The following is a 16,643-nucleotide window of genomic DNA, read 5'->3' on the forward strand; positions in this document are numbered from 1 at the left end:
ATTAACTTCATATCATGGAATAGAGGTTTAGAGTAGCAGCATAAGAAACTGTTTCAGGAATCAATCCAGACTCTGAGAGGCAGCATTACAGTGAAATAGGCGTTTCGTGATTTAACAGAACAAACACTCTTGCAATACTCAGAATTCCACTGAAACATTAGGTCCTCTCAAAACGTAACAGCAAACACATGGTATGATGAACAAACAGCTAATACAGAGTAGGAATACTGAAAGAGATTTCAATAATTACATTATGATTTCTCAAAAGCAAGGCAATCAAAAACAATCTTAGTGGGTCTGACGTTGTAATTGTTAAGTTATTTCAATGCAACTTTCATATGCATTCAGTTTTTATTTTAGTTTGGTGCTTAAATAGCTACTTTATTTGCATCTATGGTTCCATTAATAACGGAACCATTTCAATGCACAAAAGGGGAAAAAAGTTTCTTTAAAGAACACTTGACTGAAAGGTTCTTTGTGGAAAAAAGTTTCTCCGATGCATCGCTGCAAAAACTTGCTTTTTAGTGAACGTGTGTAGTGGACTGATCACGAGTCTGTGGACAACTCATTTGATGAAGACAGCTGCACACACTGTCACTTTAATAAAGCAAGAGGTCTGAATATCCCTCAAAATCTCATATACATTTACATTTAGTCATTTAGCAGATGCTTTTATCCAAAGCAACTTACACATGAGAACAATGGAAGCAATCAAAATCAACAATGCTATGCAAGTGCTATAACAAGCCTCAGCTTAATGCAGTGCACATATAGCAAGGTTTTTCTTTTTTTATAGAAAGAGAACAGAGCAAGTTAGTGTTAGAGGCCTTTTTTGCTTTTGCTAATTGTATAATAAATCAAAAGAAAACAAATCGATAAAATACAAAAGATTAGAAAAGCTAGTGTTCGTTTTATTATTATTATCTCATGAAATCAAATTTCTTGAAGAACGCAGGATGTATGAATCACATGATCAACATTTTGAAAAATAAAAAGGTGTTGTCACTGCTGTTATGACAACATGAAACCTTAAAAGAACCTGTTTGGAAAACAGTTATGAAATCTCATAGGTAAAGAGCTCCTGTGACCTTGTATGAAATAAGGACAATATTTCTTTACTACAACAAAATTTAATTGTAAAAACGTTTTATTTTATTTTAGAATATTAGCAATTTATTTTTGTATATTTTAAAAAATATATGTGGTTTACTATAAGACCGTCAGAAGAAGGTTTTAAGTATAAGTCTTGCATGTTTGCAGATGCTATGGAATAACCAGAGGTCACAGCTCTGAAACCAGTATGATCTTTAATCCACAAGCTGTTTGATTTGTCTCTGAAAATCTCAAACATTTCTCAGAATATCTGCCAGAGTTTGTTCTGAGAAAGACGAGTTATAATCCAATTTGTGACGGTTCCTGATGATGTTCAACACCATTTGATGTCACCATCCTACTTCCTGTACATATTAAAGCATTGAAGCATTTTTTTTTAATTTAATAAAAATATTAAATCTGAAAATATTTCCAAAATGAAAATAAATACAGGCCACATACAAATGTATGGCATTTATATCAAGTATGTCACATTATTAATTTGTTTATTCACCTAGATACAGCACACAAACTAAAAGATGAGCTATTTATTTTACATCATAATGTTTTCATCCTCAACTTGGTTTTAATCCGGCTCGATCTTAAAGTTCAGGGTGACCGGTGTGGAGGTCAAAGCAGATTTTGGATGACTAATTTGATTGACAGGTACAAGATCAGAGCAAGGACAAAACAACCAGATGATCCATGAGCGGTTTTTGTTCTGGATACAGAACAAGGTCAAAGATCAGAGATTTCCACTTAAAAAGGCTTAAAAACTACACCCGCAGCAGACAGAAGACTTTTACACAGAAACTGCATTATGAAGATCGCCAGCTAAAACCAGCCATGATTCAGAAACAATGAAATATTGTGGCACTGATACACAAAATGTCAAATTAGCTGTTGATGCAACAAAAAAACTAAACATCTTATTAAATATAAAAATATTAAAAGGAATTGAAGATGATACTGAGAATTTATTTCCTGTTTCAAAATACTGAAACTATTTCTCCATGCTCAGAGAGGAATAACAGTTATTAGAAGTTTAGCTCACAGTAAATAGTAGAGAACTGGCCTTTAAAGGACTTGAACAAACACTGACTGTGTTACTGGTGGAGCAGATACAGAAAGAAACATATTAAGAATCTTCTAGAATCTCTCTGTATCAGTGTATCAATGTTCTGCTGATGTGAGGATGAACAGGACTGGACTCGAGTCACATTACTGCTGCAAACATCCACAACACACTCTGGACTGATGGTAACTGGAGCTGTTTGTTTGTGGTGCAATGCTTTCTCTGTCCACTGGGTGGCGTGTTGATTAGAAAAATGCACTGGCATTGGCACGGAAGCCTGGGAGGCCATGCACATTTGGCATCAGAAAAAATGGTACATACATAATGCAGATATCCTGAATGAACCCAATATGAATATAACTTTTGTTACGTTTGGACCAAGAAACCAAAATACAATAATATTTTGTCAAGATCACAAAAAATCAACAGAATGCAGTTAACAAAAGTACTTTAAGAAGATAAAAATGCATGAACTCTTTCATAGCACAATTCAAATTCCAAAAACAATCATGAAGCTTCGTAATCTTCATCGAAGAGACAGATGGCGCTATTGAATTGATTTAAGTGCGGTTTTATTTCTCGCCACTAGATGGCGCTGAAGCGCTTTGTACTCAGGCTGAGAGCTGGAGGATCAAATGATGCAGGTCCTTCCACTGAAATCCATCATTCATCAGTTTACTGAAGAATAACTGCATTGTGTTGCTTCAGTCCATGACTGGCTCTGAATTAAAGGCTTATGCAACCAACAAATAACTTTTGGTTTGCTTCACTAATGCACTAATTATAGACTAGTCAGGGCAGGGCACCTGTATAAACAGGCATTGAAATGTGACCCCGGATCACAAAAAAAAAAATTTTTGAAACTGAGATTTATACATGCGGAATAAATGTGGTTTGTTATGACAGGACAATATTTGTCTGAGATACAACTATTTGAAAATCTGGAATCTGAGGGTGCAAAAAAATCTAAATATTGAGAAAATCAACTTTAAAGTTGTTCAAATGAAGTTCATAGCAATGCATATTACTAATCAAAAATGAAGTTTTGATATATTTACAGTAGGGCATTTACAAACTATCTTCATGGAACATGATCTTAATATCCTAATGATTTTTGGCATAAAAGAAAAATGTATAATTTTGACCCATACAATGTATTGTTGGTTATTGCTACAAATATACCTGTGCTACTCATGACTGCTTTTGTGCTCCAGGGTCACATGTGTCAGTTAATCTCTATTTACTATGTCAAACAGAGCCAGGATCAAAACTTTGTTTTTAGTTAATAAACAGATGAATATTGGTGATGGAACACTTGTCTGGTTCATTTATATTTCTGTTTGTGTGTCAGCGTGTTCATCCATCTGCTGTTTTATTATTTCTCTTGTACAGGAGCTCTATCTGTTCGGCTCAAATGAGCTAAATCATTTCAGCAGTATTTCCAGCGTGTGTCATGTGACTGTAGATATTTTAATAGCCAGAAAATCCTCTCCTTGTGCTGTTGATAAAAAGTGTTTATGTGTGTAAATGGCTGTTCGCAGTATGGACTATATTTGGAGCGTGAGAATCATATTATGAAAATAAAAATGAAAAAATCAGCATGACCAATGACAATTTCTGTGACAGAAAATGGCTGTATGGAGATTTTTGTTGTTGCCTAAAAAAACAGAAAAGAGATAATGATATTTTTGTCAGTTTGCTGCTTGCCCTTTTTTGCTGCTCAAGAAATATGTGACCCTGAATCACAAAACCAGTCATAAGGGTCAATTTTTCAAACGAAAGCTGAATAAATGATCTTTCCATTGATGTATGGTTTGTTATGATAGGACAATATTTGTCTGAGATACAACTATTTGAAAATCTGGAATCTGAGGGAGCAAAAAAATCTAAATATTGAGAAAATCTCCTTTAAAGTTGTTCAAATGAAGTTCATAGCAATGCATATTACTAATCAAAAATTAAGTTTTGATATATTTACAGTAGGAAATTTACAAAATATCTTCATGGAACATTATCTTTAATTAATATCCTAATGATTTTTGGCATAAAAGAAAATTTCTTTTCTCAATAATTTTGACCCATACAATGTATTTTTGGCTATTGTTACAAATATACCCCAGCGTCTTAAGACTGGTTTTGTGCTCCAGGGTCACATATTTCTGATTATTATCAATGTTGAAAACAGTTGTGCTGCTTAATATTTTTTTGGAAATCACGATACATTATATTTTTCAGGATTCTTTGATGAATAGAAAGTTCAAATAAAATTTAAACAGAAATCTTTTGTAACATTATAAATGTCTTTACTGTCACTTTTGATCAATTTAATTAATTAATTTAATTAATTATTAATTAAGCAGCAGCGTATAAATATATTTTATTTCCATTTATATTATTTTATTTTTATCTTCAATTTCTTAATTTGTTTTACTTTTTTTTGTTGGAAACTTACTGGAAAATTATGATTTTATCCTTTTTGAAGCTTGACAGATGTCAATGAACTGTTGCTGGTGGAAAAAGCTGACAAATCTTCCATATTTTTCTTGTTCCATGAAAAGAAACAGCAGCATGCGGGTTTGGAGTAACATGAGGGTGAGTAAATAAATGACAGAATTTAGATTTTTATCAGAACTAATCCTTTAAATCAGTGTAAAAAAAAGGAAACGAAAACGAACACAGCTGGGTTCCGCATTTAAGCTGGGCTGTCTGTAATGCAATCATGTATACTGACTCATGTTCCCGTCAGATAAATGTGCATTACAGCCTCCCCTGCTGCTCACGTGGGAACCGGAGTTTGCACCGGCTCAAAGCTGCTGGATTGTGTAACAAACGGAATGTTTCGGAAGCTCTAAGAACTATTCCATTGTTCACAGCCATGTGAGAAGGAGTCAGAGGTCAACCACAGTGGCACACAAACAGAGAGAGAAGTGAGGACGAGTGCTACAGACACAAGGGCAAAAGGACAAAGCTAAAGCCATGTCTGTAGACAAGGTCACTGAAAACAGCTATTTAAAACTAGCCATGCATTGCTCATTTTTAGGAACAAGGAGTCTAAAATTCTACTTTAAGTAATGCATTTATAATCATGTGATGATGATGATTTAACAGTAAAGTTCTGAAGGTTATGATTCAGAGTTGTGTTTATTTGCGACACCGTTTCAGCTAGACTGAGTTTTCAGGATGGTGTGAATTATGACACACATTTCACACTCCATCCTGAAGATCCACAAACCCACAGCTACTAAAAATGAGTTCAAAATGAAGAGAAAATGTATTCCTTCTCATAGGAAAGGAAAATCACTAGTGAGATTGCTTTAAAGGAATAGTTTACCCCAAATTTGAGCATAGCATCAGTGTCTCAGCAAGGGATGCTCTGCAGTGAATGGGTACCGTCAGAATAAGAGTCCAAACAGCTGATAAAAACACAATAATCCACACCACTCCAGTCCATCAGTTAATGCCTTGAGAAGACAAAAGCTCTGTTTTTATAAGAAACAATTCCACCATTAAGAGGTTTTTTTTTTGTTTTTTTTTAACATCAAACTGTTGCTCTCGGATAAAATATGAGTCCATAATAACGCTTCTTCCAGTGAATAGGTCCATCTCCTGTTGTCTCTCACATCAAAATCCATCCAGATATTTGTTTAGAGCTGTTTTGGCTTGTAAACAGTGCTTGATTTGTCTCCTGATTTAGACCAGACCAACAGGAGGAAGTATTATGATGGAATTTGGACTCTTATTTTAGCTGGAAGTGATGGTTAAAGTAAAAAAAAATGAATAAAATCTCGATGGATTTGTCTCTTACAAACAGCAGCTTTTGGCTTCTTAGGCATTAACTGATGGACTGGAGTGGTGTGGATTGCTTGTGGATTATTGTGATGTTTTTATCAGACCCATTCACTGCAGAGCATCCATTGCTGAGACACTGATGCAATGCTACATTTCCCCAAATCTGATGAAGAAGCAAACTCATCTACATCTTGGATGACCTGAGGGTGGCAACATTTTCAACAAATTTTCATTTTTGGGTGAATTATTCCTTTAAAATCTTAGCTGTTTCTTCTAGACAGCAGATTAAAGAGAATAAGGATAATAAAGTAAACACAAATGAAGATTCTTTCCCCAAAGGAATTTTAAGAGAAACATCTCAGACACTGTTGATACTTCAGTGGAACGTATGAGCTATAAAAAAGGAATATATGAGCAATAAAATTTTCCATGATCTGAATGAACATTTTCCATGTACACTTGTGATGTAATAAGCCAATACTAATATAAATTATCCGACTCCAAAGCTTTCCTACAAATGTGATCCACTAGATGCCAGAACGCCCAGCGCAGTCAAGAGCTTTGAAGAACACGTCTGATTGGAGCGACTGCGGCTCCATTAGCTCCTGACTGATGATCCAGTGGGGCTGTTGCTGCTTTTATTGGCTCGTACATCACAGCTAGCGTGCACTACACTTCTGTCTGCAAACGGCTCCCCGTGGAGCGCAGATCTCACTGCACCGGTCCATCGATGAACACCCTAGCGCTAGGGTGTTCTGGGTGGTTGCTAGGTGGTTTCTTCCTGTCTTTCGGTGCAATGTGCATCTGTGGGATTTTTTACACTGAACTGTTGTATTTGGTGATCGCAGCACCAAGAGCACTAGTGATGATTGATTAAACGCCACGAATGAATAGACTATAAAAATTGGTTGGTTTGATGCAGCACACAGAGGCACGCCGTTCTCAAGCTCATCAAGTTAAAACAGGACTACTGTGACTTTCGTTTGTTCCTCGCACATCAGCAAATATTCCAGAACAAAACAGCCATGGGGTTAATTACAACTATATTAGAGGTTTTGCAGGTTCAGACCAGCTTATGCTCATCTGGTGGTTTCCTAGCAGGTCTTAACTGGTAAAGTGGGTCGGTCAGCATGATTTTTGTGAAGCTGGTTGAGCAAAGTAGATTTGCTGTTTAAGCTAATTAAGCAGCCTAATGGGGGCAAACCAGCAGACCAACATCTACAACAAACACTGGTGGCTTTACTGGACTGTTCGGTTCTTTCACTAAATTATAAATGAATTTGTGAATTTCACAATCAGGCTTATGAAATCTGAAAGAAAGAAAAAAAGCAGAAGAAAAAGCTGGAAAAAGTCAACTCTAAAGGAGTAAGAGCCCAAGTAGAGGCCCGAGCTAATAAGAAACACAATCAAAAACGAACCACAGAAGATATGGGAGATCAAAAGAGGAAAATTTATATTTCCACACCACAGGGAGGAAATACAGATACTGAAAAGATTTAAGAGAAACAAATCTACTGATCTACATACAACAAGAGATTTCAAAGCTCCTCTACAGAAGCACACCTGTGATCGCTGAATGCTCATGTGTTTAATCAGCTTGAAAAATTGATTAAAACATGTCGTCTCTAAAATTTAAAATCTAAAAACAAGAAAAAAAAAAAAGCTTGGGAAACAACACAACAAAAATAAAACTTTTTCAAGAAAAAGTAATGCAAGTGTAATTAAAGCAATTCAAAAACAGGGGGAAAAAAACCTAAAAGTCAACTTTAAAATGATTTAAAGACACAAATTGAAAACGAGAAGAAATACAGATGAAAATAAAAAAGGAACTGAGTGTTAAATGTTAAAATTGATTTTGTTGATTTTTTTTTTTTGTGTGTGTGTTTGTTGATATTGTTGGTTCTGTGATTAATTGTTTTATTTAAAAAAAGAAAAAGAGTCAGCTAAATGGATAAATGTAAAAATAGATTTAAAACACAATGTAATAAAGATTCCTGCAGCTAGTCTGAGCTTTCATTAGATGATTATTCATAGCAGCTCTTCACATACATTCTCTAAATATGTAAATTCTCCATCAAAAAACTGCAAAAAATGATGCTTGTTTTCAAACAGGTTTCTCCAACACTTTCCTCTTTCAGTGGCTTGACAAACTCCGCCTCCAAACCCACATGATTGGTTGGAATGTGTAACAATGACTGAATTTAAAATTCCACCATAGAAAGATTGCAAATGACTTTACTTTTGTTAAAATGATGGGTGAATCACGCAGAAAATAACTGATTAAAAAAATAGATCACCACTATTTAAGCACAAAAAAGGCATGTTGAATAATGTGGTTATCCAAACAGTTGTTTGACCGACGCTGTATTTTTTTCCATACTATGGAAGTCAGTGGCTACCATCGACTGTTTGGTTACCCTCGTTCTTCAAAGTATCTTCTCTTGTGTTCAGCAGAAGAAAGAAACACACAGGTTTATACTGACATGAGGGTGAGTAAACGATGACAGAGTTTTCTCCTTCGGGTGAACTATCCTTTTAAGAAGGCTTTTCTGTGCACTGAATGGAGGAAACATAACTCTTATGTTCTATTATTCTATTTTTCTCTCATTTTCACACAGACCTGTTTACCGACACGTCTGCTGTCCTCTTATAATTCATGGCCTGCTGTTTCTGTGGCCCTGATGGATGGGAACATCGATTGCATTGACCACACAATCACCTTTCATTTCCGAGGGATTGAGTGATTGAAGGAGGTGTTGCAGCTCATCTCCAGGCAAACAAACATATGTTTTAAGAATCCTTTGCTAATATTTCCATTAAGTTATGGAGGTTTTGTTTGAACATTTTGAGAAAATTATTATAAGACCAGATAACTTTGAACAAATGTTCCATTAACATTATTGTAAGAAGCATCTCCTGTTAGATGGACTGTTGATCCAGATGAGAAAAACCATCTTTAGGATGGAAAAATCAATGAGACTTCATTATACATCTCAATTGTTCCTCCTAAACCCCCATGAGATTAAATGGAGCACAAATTGAGAACATAGCTAGCTTTCTCTTGCTTCTCAGTTTTCAATATGATCTCAAACATTTCTCACCCAAAGACATCTTAGACAGAGTTGATACTTAAATAAACTCTAACTGAGGACTCCAGAGTTATGAAAGAGCAACCTGAGCAATAAACTCCTCGTCGGGGAGCATCTTGCAGTCATTAATCCACTCCACACTATTGTACCTGGCAGCATGGCAGGCTTCCGGCTTGTCTCTCTGGGATCCGTCTGTTTTCGCCTGCAGGCAGAGATGAAAGAGACATTCGGCTGCATAAGGAAAGATGTTTATTTGTTTAGTTGCACATATGATGTTCTATTATAGGCGGTCGTGGGATATGCTCCATGTATTTCATAGAAAAACTGATTATGGTGGCACTGCAGCAGCTGCTCTTGCTCATGGATTGCATCATGATCATTTCAACCTTCTCATTTTTTATATTTGCAACATGACTGGTGATTTTCTAGGATGCACATTATACGATCTGAAAGATGCTTTAGTCAAGACAGAAACACATTTGTGTGTAATATAGCAACACGTACGAGAGGCGGTGCCAGCATCCAGTAAATATAAACATATTAACACATGTTTACCCTGGCTGTCATTACTATAAATGTCATGCGTGATTGTGGGAGGAGAACCCTCCGGCTTGTGGATGGAGACCAGCTGCTGTGCAGCATTGTATCATGAGAAACTGTACACCACATGTTATTTTTAATGACGTCCATCAAGGATAATAATAATGTAAACAGGAAATTGACCGCTTCCCAGCAACAAATGGAATAAAACTGAATTCAAGGGAGTGTAACACCAGCTCCACCACAGAAATGAGGAGTTTCAGGCTAGCTCAGCAAATAGCTCTTGTGCAATATTCACATTTTCTGTACGCATACAAATTGTAAAAATGCAATAACTAAACAACCCTTATTGGGGTTCTGTTAGGTTTCATGTTGTTGTTCTTCTTGGGGAAAAAACAACAACACCAAAATGTTGACTTCACCTTTAGGAGATGCATTTGTATGTTTCTTGAGCATTCACTATTGGCAAAGCCTTTCAGATCAAAGGTGTGCTTGTACTAAAAATCACAAGATGCACAGTTTTTCATGATGTGATTTATCCATTTAATTTTTTTAACTTGACATTGTGTACAACGACCACATTATAGATAAATAATTAAATGTGATGTGGTGTTCAGAAATGTCCATCTAGCATGTTTACAAAGCAAATCAAACCAGTGCCCCGATGTGAACGGTCACTTATTCACGTGACACAGCACTTGTTTAAGTGTCTCAAAGTTACCTCTCAAAACGTAGCTGTTTGATTCAATTGATTGTAGGTAAATATCTACTTCGTCCAGTTTGTTCTCTGAGTTCGTATGTTGATACTGATTGAAATCGCTCAAAATGATTCTGCGAAGAATCAACAATGATTCAATGGCATCGCTATTTGTTTTATATGGAAGTCAAATTAACAAATAATGAAGGAATAAAAAAGAAAAAAGGTCATTGCAACTTTTTTTCCCCCACAGAGTTTATATTTTAGAATATGCACATTTTAATTAAATTCTGAGGAGAAACAAATCAGAATTGTGAGATACAAACTCAGAAGTTTTACTTTCTCTCAATTATTTTAGTTTATATCTTGCAATTCTGACTTTCTGCCACATAATTCTGAAATAAAAAAGGTAACTGCTGCTTTTTTTTTGCAATTACATGTTTATATCTCACAATTTCAACTTTTATTCTCAGTAAGTATTTGTATGTTTATATTATTTAGCATTATGAGTTTGCAATTCTGATTTCATATCTAACAATTCTGAGGTTATATCTTACAATCTTGCCTTTTTTTTCAGAATAGCAAGAGAAGGGTATGAATTGTGAGATAAAAAGTCGAAATTATAAATAAACTTATAACTGCTTACTTACAATTATTTTGTTTTTGATCCTGTAGAAAATGTTTTAGTATCATAGATTTAATCTTTTGGCAAAGCCTCTTTAAATTGCTAGGCTAACACGTTAGGAACACGTCTCTATTACTCAGTAGTCAGTGTATGGGTGGTGCATATCTGCAAGAGACATCTGTTGTACAAAAGCAGAACAATAGGCTGATATGTATAATACATGGGTTAATATAATGACAGTGCTGACTACAGATCACAACACTGTCATAATGTTGACACAATATTTTCATGACAGCAGCAGCGTTTCAATAGTGCAGGGATATAGTGTAGTGTTTATGGAGGAAGGGACGTTCATGAAACCAAAGAGTATTATCCTAGATTGCTCCATTTCCAGCTGGAACACGTGACGGCTCGTGGCACATGCACAACAGGCGGCCAACACAAATCGCAATATTACGAGTAATGATCCAACCCACAGAGAAAACTTAATAAACCAACTGATGATAAACAACGACATTTAAAGAAAAGCGTTTAAATTCACAGCTGGTGAATCACAAAATGATGTCTGTCTAATCGGACACAACAAACAGGATTTAATAGAACTCAACAAAATCCCACCTGCTGGATGATCACATTAACCAGTGCTATTCATTCACGCTTCTTTGTCTTTCTATTCTTTTCCCAAGGCAATAATCACATCCTTTAGAATAATGCTGAGAAAGAACTCAGCATAACATTTCAAATTTCACAGTATGCAAATTATTTCTATTCTTGTGCAGAGTGCTGTATTAGGGATCGAATAATATCCCTGTTAATTCAAGGATTTTACAAAACATCACTGCACATCCATTTGTCAAAGGCATTGGCACACACACACGTTGCAAGCACCTCGACCCAATATCTACAAGCCGTTGTTGTGGCATGATAGATTTGTGGGCGGGTCCGGTGCACGCTGGTACCCGCCGTCCAGCTCCTGCCGAGATGCCAGGCTTAATGCCAGTGACTCACACACAGCCATAGGGCAGGAAACACAAAATAGAGTGCATATGCTCTGCTCTGGCAAATCTGGGGTTTAGAGGACTATTAGGATGCAATAAAGCTGTGGCTTTTGGTGCTGATATACTTTTTCGTCTGGCTAGCTTGAATGGAATTTTAATGCATTGAGATAAACAATCAATGGTGCTTATTCTACTTAAAATGTTCAATTAATACTTTTATTTATTTTATTTATGAAAGAATTCTTAAAAACAAAATGTTACAGGTTCCGCAAAAACACGAAGGATTTTTCAACATTGATAATAATCAGAAATGTTTCTTGAGCAGTAAATCAGTATATTAGAATGATTTCTGAAGGATCATGTGACACTGAAGACTGGAGTAATGATGCTGGAAATACAGCTGCGCATCACAGCAAATTACATTTTACAATATATTCACAAAGAAAACTGTTATTTGAAATTATAATAATATACCACACTTTTACTGTTTTTACTGTATTATTCTGTATATTTATTCTGCAAATAAATACAGCATTGGTGAGCATAAGAGACTTCTTTTAAAAACATAAAAAAATTTATAATTCACTCAAAAGAAAATTCTGATAATTTACTCATTCTTTGTTCCAAACCTTTATGAGCTTCTTTGAGCTGTTGAGCACAAAAGAAGATATTATGAAGGATGGTGGTAACCAAATTTCCATAGTAAGGAAGAAAATATTATGGAAGTCAATGGTTACCATCAGCTGTTTGGCTACCAACATTCTTCTAAATATCTTCTTTTGTGTTCAACAGAACAAACTCGTGCAGGTTCGGAAAAAGTGGACAGTAAGTAAATATTGACAGAATTTTTATTTTTGGGTGAACTATTCATTTAACATCTCCACACATTTGAATGGCATAATGAAGAAACTCACAGAAGCACATGTGTATGTGTGAGTGTTTGTATTTGTGTGTGGTCTCATGTGGGCTGCTCATTCAATTCTAATCATACCCGACCTACAGAGCAGAAGCCCTACAAGCTTCCCCAGGGGGATGATCGGTCTAAAAATAGCCGCTCTCTGGAATGTGAAAATGTTTCTCCACTCGAGACTCCTGGTTTGGCCAAGATATTCCCAACACCTTGTCGTATGTTCGGTGGCAGATGGTGTGTGGGATAATTACTGAACACAAACTGATGGGGTGATTCTCAAAGGTACGATCAAAGGCAACGGACATGTGCCGTGCATAAGCTACAAGAAAAAATTTGATGGAACAGTAAATCCTCAAATCCGAAATACATCAGAGAAAACATTAAAATATATATATATTATATACTTATTTATACTTACATATAAATACATAAAGATGTGTTTGGTACTTGCTAACGTACGCATCACAATTTTTATTATAATAGCTTGAGTTAGGGATTTAAGAAAATACTCAACACTAAGTGTCAAACTCATGACTCACATTACATTGTTTGCTCTACAAACATGGGGGGAAGTTGTGGCCTAATGGTTAGAGAGTCAGAGTCGTAATCCAAGGTTGCAGGTTCGAGTCTCGGGCCGGCAGGAATTGTAGGTGGGGGGAGTGAATGTCCAGCGCTCTCTCCACCCTCAATACCACGACTGAGGTGCCCTTGAGCAAGGCACCGAACCCCCAACTGCTCCCCGGGCGCCACTGCTCCGAATGTGCGTGTGTGTGCGTGTGTGTTTGTTCACTGCTGTGTGTGTGCACTTTGGATGGGTTAAAATGCAGAGCACGATTTCCGAGTATGAGTCACCATACTTTGGCTGTATGTCACTTCACTTCACTTTCTGATTCCTCGCAACACCAATCACTCAAAATATAACAACCACCTAACCAAGCTACCATCCAAAACAGCCTAGGGTTAAGCCTACAATGCCCAACCACCAAGCAATATCTTAAAAAATCACCCAGAATATCATAACTACCTAGCAACACCCTTGCAACAACCCAAAAAATCCTATAAACATATAACAATGCCCAACAACCTAGAAACCATCCAAAGCAGCATAACAACTACCTAGAAACACCCTAGAAACCACCAAGCAATGTCCAACCACCTAGAAACATCCTAGAAACCATCCAGAACATCATAAGAACCACTTAGCAACATCCCAAACACTCAGGCAAGCACCTAGTAATGCCAACTGCATAGCAACACCCTAGAAACTAGGGCTGCCCCCTAATAGTCGACTAATCGTTAGTCGACCAGAAGAGGCTTGGTCGACCAAAATTTTATTAGTCGCTTAAATTTTTTTAGTTGCAGAAAAAGAAAAAAAAAACTAAATCCACAGGCAAAGTCACACAGTCCTTGACTAACAGATCGTTACAACTAGTCTATGGTAATACAGTACATCACAGGACATCCAAACGCTCGCCTACCAGTCGTCAACCCCAAATATGGCTTTTCATCTGAAATATGTAAGTATTAGCAACTTTACATGGCTGCTCAATCTAATGTTAACCTAGAAAAATGTGCACTGTTCAAGTGTGTGTGCGTCAGTGTCGCTGGCTGAATCTCTTAAACCGAAAACAAAGAAAGCACTTGTTTATAAAATTATCAAAATGTTAATGCAGTCTCCTTACTGTTTTTCCCTGACACATTTATAATCATTACTACTACAGGTGCGCTGTGGCAAGCTTTATGCGTGTAGCCTACTTGAACGCTTATTATTAGACTATGTAGACAATTAAAGGCTCATTATAATAATTTAAATGGTTTATTAATAAACGTGCGATTAGTCTACTAATGCTTCAAATGAACGATTGCTAGTCAACCAGACTAATCCTTAGTCAAGGGCAGCCCTGCTAGAAACCACCCCAAATCTAATAACAACTACCTATTAACATCCCAGCAACCACCAAAACAGCCTAGCAAGACCAGCCACTTAGAAAACATCCTAGAAACCATGCAAAACAACATAGCAACCCCTTAGCAACCATCCAAAGCACCCTAGCGACCACCTAGCAATACCAACTGCCTAGTAACTCCCTAGAAACCACCCAAAACCTTATAACAACCACCTAACAATGCCAACCACCTAGCAACACCCTAGAAACCACCCCAACCCTCATAACAACTACCTTGCAACACCCTAGCAACCACCAAAACACCCTAACAATACCCAACCACTTAGAAGCATCCAAGCAACCACACAAAACATCATAACAACCACTTAGCAACCATCCAAAACACCCTAGCAACCACCTAGCAATGCCATCTGCCTAGCAACACCCTAGAAAATACCCAAAACCTCATAAAAACCACCAAAACACCCTAGAAACAACCAAGCAATGACAAGTCTCAAAAAGGCCCTCGAAACCACCTAGCAATGCCCTACCACCTATCGATATCTTAGACACTACCCATATCACCATAGTAACCGCTTAGCAACCACTTAGAAGTGCGCTAGTGGCTATTTAGAACATCCTATCTTTCTCCTGTTGTCTTCTCACAGATCCTCCCAGTACAATCATATACAATATAATGGCTTAACGTGATTGTATTCTCCTCTATTCTAACGCTTCACACAAATAACCCAGTTTGTCAGAGCTGAATTGTGGCATCTGGTGGGTATCTCGAGCTCTTAGCATCTGCCTTCTGTTTGTCTGTGAGAAATGAACATCACAGCATATAGCCGCAGGGGACACGTATACCTGTCTACTGCATCGCTCGTCTGCCATTATCAGCCAATATTCACATGCAGCCATCCTTCACTGTCTCCCTTTAATTGTGTGCGTGCGTTTCAAGTGTTTGTGTGCAGTGTGTTTGTCAGAGCTCTGGCTGTTGTCTCATCACATGCATGCGGCTCATGGATCAGTAAGGCTGGGGATATTTTAATCAAATATCAGTGCCACACATTGCCTCATGTATTATTCATTTGCACTGATACTCTGCACTGCAGAATCGTCCCTTAAGCTTTGACAACACCAGAAACGGAGAAGAAAAAGCATCACTCATCTATTCAAACACATTTTCAGTGTGCATTTGCATGGTAAATCGTTCTCGTGTCAACTCCTGATCAATTAACAGAGCCCACATGTCACTTCACCTTGATTTGCTTTAGATTTATGAATCTGGGGACTGTGTGAAAACCGGTCACCAGGTGTTTCAGAATCAAGCAATAATTAAAAAGACAGATAATCATCACAGAGCTTGTGTTTTACATTTTGCTCTAGAGACACAACATACTGGGAAGATCTGTTGGGTTCAATTTTTTAATGGTGTTTTCACACCAAAAGCACCCAGAGGAAAAATGTATTGCTGCAAGGTTGATCTTTCATAAGGCTTAAATAATTTATATTAATTCGAGTGTAAATTATGCCTCAGATGTTTCTCCTAAAATACCTTAGGAGAAAAAATACACACAAATCAGGTGTTTTCAACTTCAACCTTTTCATAGTTTACCAAAGATTCCAGAGAAAGTTCAGGGCAGCACTGATTTGTTCTCTGGTTCTCTGGGTTTATTGCTCACCGGCTCACATACTCATCTTTATTTCAAAGGTTTATGAGTTTAAAACTAGCCTGAAGCAAAGAGTGAAGACCATCAGACCAAGAAGAGCAATCCTGGCTTAAATAATACCCTGAGCACCCAACCATTATCACTCACAATATTTTTATATTTTTATTTTTACTAATAATGGATTCATAATAATAATAATTTGTTACATTTATATAGCGCTTTTCTAGGTACTCAAAGCACTTTACATAGAAGGGGGGAATCTCCTCAAC

This window comes from Barbus barbus (assembly GCF_936440315.1).
Source record: "Barbus barbus genome assembly, chromosome: 7".
Lineage (NCBI taxonomy): Eukaryota > Metazoa > Chordata > Actinopteri > Cypriniformes > Cyprinidae > Barbus > Barbus barbus.